The sequence below is a fragment of the Schistocerca americana genome, unplaced genomic scaffold (assembly GCF_021461395.2).
Source record: "Schistocerca americana isolate TAMUIC-IGC-003095 unplaced genomic scaffold, iqSchAmer2.1 HiC_scaffold_297, whole genome shotgun sequence".
Classification (NCBI taxonomy): domain Eukaryota; kingdom Metazoa; phylum Arthropoda; class Insecta; order Orthoptera; family Acrididae; genus Schistocerca; species Schistocerca americana.
Genome location: NW_025726013.1, coordinates 192,501 through 197,136, shown reverse-complemented (window position 1 = coordinate 197,136; position 4,636 = coordinate 192,501). Strand labels below are relative to the sequence as shown.

Here is a 4,636-nt window from a genome sequence, read left to right as displayed (position 1 = left end):
TGCCTAACTGCAACCCCCGCAATATAGTTTGCTACTCGCACTGCCCGGTCCCCAGTGTATCGCTTCATGTTAAACACCTTGCAGCTATACACTGTAATGTGGATGGCAGCAGGACGTACATGCTCAATGCCCTTTGCAGTTGTTCATTGGCATTTGCAGTTGTTCATTGGCATTCGCATGTGCGAAGCACTTAGCCTACGCTGTGGTACGGCCTGTGTCAACTGTCCGCTGATGTTGTACGTCCAAATCACACACTGTACTGCACATTGGTCCTCATGTACTGAATGATACATCGTGGTACATGTGACCGTACAACGACTGCGCCAACAACGGCGAACCATGCGGTCCAAATGTTGTGCACTCAGCTACGTGTCGTCTCCCTATAAGAGCTGGATTGCAGTGTGGTATGCCCTGGATGGCGATCAGCATGAGCCGTCTGTTGATGTAGTGGCGCGTGTTGTCAGACGTAGTCGTCTCTTCTCACACACCGTGATAGCATGGTGCACTGCGTTCCACATCTGCGACATGCGACAGAGGCCGGTTGACAGTCGTTCGCGCAATGGACATCGCATACGTACGGGGGCCACCTTCCACGTGTTCGCGAAGCGTGCACATGTTGTTGCGTGTATGTGGGCAGACATAGTGTGTCGTGACACCTGACACAGGCATGCAACAATCGTTGAATTTGCAAATGGCGATGGACGCCTACGTTTGCTGGTGACGTTATGCAAATGAACAACTGGTAAACCGTTGTGGTGCGGTTGTTCTCGCTAGAGGTGAATCAGTGATGGCGACGATCGGTTGAGCTACCAACCGGTTGTTCCAGCGATACCCACCATGCCCACGAACGTGAATGGCATCTGGGTGTGAAGCGATACGCGGTGGTGGCTGGGTGGGACCGTCCCCGGCCGGTGAGGGGGGGCCTCCCGGCGTGCTGGCCGCGCGGTGCGTGGGCGCACGCGCTACAGCCGGCTGGTGGGGGCGGCCAGTGGCAGGCGCGCCGGCCGACGGAGGCGGCAGGCGGCGCAGCTGCGCGCCGGCGCACCCTGCACGCGGCGCCGTGCGGCCAAAGTAGGTCCTCGCGGGCCCGGTGCGAAGCGCGGTGGACATCTGCAGTGTGCTGGTCCGATTGAGGACTGTGTGCGCTGAGGATGCGCCGCCGCCCGGCGCTCGGCGCCGCGACGCCGTCTGCTGCTCGGTCGCCTCTGCGGTTCTCGCAGGTGGTTTGTATCGCAGCTGTGCGGACGTGTTGGCGCGTGCGCTGTGCTGGGAGAGTTCGCTTCGGCACCCAAGTGGGGCTTTTGTCCTTCTGTGGCGCTGGCGTTGGAGCTGCCGGTCACCGTAGGTGGCGCGTGTTGTCTCCCGCCGGCAGTGCCACGACAGCACGCTCCCGGGCCTCTGTCGGCAGCGGCAAGCTCAGTTGGGAGCACGGGTGGTCGCACCTAAAGCGTCTACTCGCCAAACTCCGGGCGATTGCGCCTCTCTCGAACCCGACCAAGTACTTAGGACGGCGCTGCGCGCCGCCGGGACCTGAGAGGGTTTCGAGGTGTATTGTGCAGGGGAGCTCAGCCTCCTCCTGTTTGCAGAATAATTGAGCGGACGCTTGCGTGTTCGCGCGGGCCCCCGGGACACACTCCCGGGCGGCCGGCTGCTCAGCTCTAGTTGACGCAGCTCCCTGGTTGATCCTGCCAGTAGTCATATGCTTGTCTCAAAGATTAAGCCATGCATGTCTCAGTACAAGCCGCATTAAGGTGAAACCGCGAATGGCTCATTAAATCAGTTATGGTTCCTTAGATCGTACCCACGTTACTTGGATAACTGTGGTAATTCTAGAGCTAATACATGCAAACAGAGTCCCGACCAGAGATGGAAGGGACGCTTTTATTAGATCAAAACCAATCGGTCGGCTCGTCCGGTCCGTTTGCCTTGGTGACTCTGAATAACTTTGGGCTGATCGCACGGTCCTCGTACCGGCGACGCATCTTTCAAATGTCTGCCTTATCAACTGTCGATGGTAGGTTCTGCGCCTACCATGGTTGTAACGGGTAACGGGGAATCAGGGTTCGATTCCGGAGAGGGAGCCTGAGAAACGGCTACCACATCCAAGGAAGGCAGCAGGCGCGCAAATTACCCACTCCCGGCACGGGGAGGTAGTGACGAAAAATAACGATACGGGACTCATCCGAGGCCCCGTAATCGGAATGAGTACACTTTAAATCCTTTAACGAGTATCTATTGGAGGGCAAGTCTGGTGCCAGCAGCCGCGGTAATTCCAGCTCCAATAGCGTATATTAAAGTTGTTGCGGTTAAAAAGCTCGTAGTTGGATTTGTGTCCCACGCTGTTGGTTCACCGCCCGTCGGTGTTTAACTGGCATGTATCGTGGGACGTCCTGCCGGTGGGGCGAGCCGAAGGCGTGCGACGCGCCTCGTGCGTGCTCGTGCGTCCCGAGGCGGACCCCGTTGCAATCCTACCAGGGTGCTCTTGAGTGAGTGTCTCGGTGGGCCGGCACGTTTACTTTGAACAAATTAGAGTGCTTAAAGCAGGCAAGCCCGCCTGAATACTGTGTGCATGGAATAATGGAATAGGACCTCGGTTCTATTTTGTTGGTTTTCGGAACCCGAGGTAATGATTAATAGGGACAGGCGGGGGCATTCGTATTGCGACGTTAGAGGTGAAATTCTTGGATCGTCGCAAGACGAACAGAAGCGAAAGCATTTGCCAAGTATGTTTTCATTAATCAAGAACGAAAGTTAGAGGTTCGAAGGCGATCAGATACCGCCCTAGTTCTAACCATAAACGATGCCAGCCAGCGATCCGCCGCAGTTCCTCCGATGACTCGGCGGGCAGCCTCCGGGAAACCAAAGCTTTTGGGTTCCGGGGGAAGTATGGTTGCAAAGCTGAAACTTAAAGGAATTGACGGAAGGGCACCACCAGGAGTGGAGCCTGCGGCTTAATTTGACTCAACACGGGAAACCTCACCAGGCCCGGACACCGGAAGGATTGACAGATTGATAGCTCTTTCTTGATTCGGTGGGTGGTGGTGCATGGCCGTTCTTAGTTGGTGGAGCGATTTGTCTGGTTAATTCCGATAACGAACGAGACTCTAGCCTGCTAACTAGTCGCGTGACATCCTTCGTGCTGTCAGCGATTACTTTTCTTCTTAGAGGGACAGGCGGCTTCTAGCCGCACGAGATTGAGCAATAACAGGTCTGTGATGCCCTTAGATGTTCTGGGCCGCACGCGCGCTACACTGAAGGAATCAGCGTGTCTTCCTAGGCCGAAAGGTCGGGGTAACCCGCTGAACCTCCTTCGTGCTAGGGATTGGGGCTTGCAATTGTTCCCCATGAACGAGGAATTCCCAGTAAGCGCGAGTCATAAGCTCGCGTTGATTACGTCCCTGCCCTTTGTACACACCGCCCGTCGCTACTACCGATTGAATGATTTAGTGAGGTCTTCGGACTGGTACGCGGCATTGACTCTGTCGTTGCCGATGCTACCGGAAAGATGACCAAACTTGATCATTTAGAGGAAGTAAAAGTCGTAACAAGGTTTCCGTAGGTGAACCTGCGGGAGGATCATTACCGACTAGACTGCATGTCGTTCGATGTGCGTGTCGTGTCGCGCAACACGCTACCTGTACGGCTCGCAGTAGCCGTGCGCCGCGTGCGGAACCACGCGTGCTTCTCAAAACTAACGCCAATGTTGTGTGGTACGAGCGCTGAAGCGCTGGAGCGGCTGGCCTGCGGCACCTGGCGCCTGGCGCCGGTTTTGAATGACTTTCGCCCGACTGCCTGTCCGCTCCGGTGTGGAGCCGTACGACGCCCATCGGCCGTGAGGCCGTTGGACACAGAACGCTTGAACAGGGGCCGCCACACGCCTACGTCCCGCCTATGCAACTGTCTTGAAAGAGACAGTGGAAACTAAGAAAAGATCACCCAGGACGGTGGATCACTCGGCTCGTGGGTCGATGAAGAACGCAGCAAATTGCGCGTCGACATGTGAACTGCAGGACACATGAACATCGACGTTTCGAACGCACATTGCGGTCCATGGATTCCGTTCCCGGGCCACGTCTGGCTGAGGGTCGGCTACGTATACTGAAGCGCGCGGCGTTTGCCCCGCTTCGCAGACCTGGGAGCGTCGCGGCCGCCTGTGGGGCCGGCCGCGCCTCCTGAAACGTGCGATGCGCGCCCGTCGCCTGGCGGTTCGCATACCGGTACTTACTCGGTAGCGTGCACAGCCGGCTGGCGGTGTGGCGTGCGACACCTCGTACAACGACCTCAGAGCAGGCGAGACTACCCGCTGAATTTAAGCATATTACTAAGCGGAGGAAAAGAAACTAACAAGGATTCCCCCAGTAGCGGCGAGCGAACAGGGAAGAGTCCAGCACCGAACCCCGCAGGCTGCCGCCTGTCGTGGCATGTGGTGTTTGGGAGGGTCCACTACCCCGACGCCTCGCGCCGAGCCCAAGTCCAACTTGAATGAGGCCACGGCCCGTAGAGGGTGCCAGGCCCGTAGCGGCCGGTGCGAGCGTCGGCGGGACCTCTCCTTCGAGTCGGGTTGCTTGAGAGTGCAGCTCCAAGTGGGTGGTAAACTCCATCTGAGACTAAATATGACCACGAGACCGATAGCGAA

General features: G+C 57.3%; 3 non-coding genes across 3 annotated transcripts in view; all 3 read left to right on the top strand.

The window, feature by feature from the left end:
* The first annotated feature begins 1,672 nt into the window (after positions 1 to 1,672).
* On the top strand, positions 1,673 to 3,582 carry LOC124579179. The gene has a single exon (XR_006972899.1). It is a non-coding gene; the product is annotated as a small subunit ribosomal RNA (ribosomal RNA).
* Positions 3,583 to 3,933: 351 nt separating this feature from the next.
* On the top strand, positions 3,934 to 4,088 carry LOC124579163. Its single transcript, XR_006972884.1, has one exon. It is a non-coding gene; the product is annotated as a 5.8S ribosomal RNA (ribosomal RNA).
* A 188-nt stretch (positions 4,089 to 4,276) lies between these two features.
* The window catches only part of LOC124579192, a 4,225-nt gene continuing 3,865 nt past the window's right edge, over positions 4,277 to 4,636 (top strand). Inside the window, exon 1 of the ribosomal RNA XR_006972910.1 lies at positions 4,277 to 4,636. This exon is cut by the window's right edge and continues 3,865 nt beyond it. This is a non-coding gene — a ribosomal RNA (large subunit ribosomal RNA).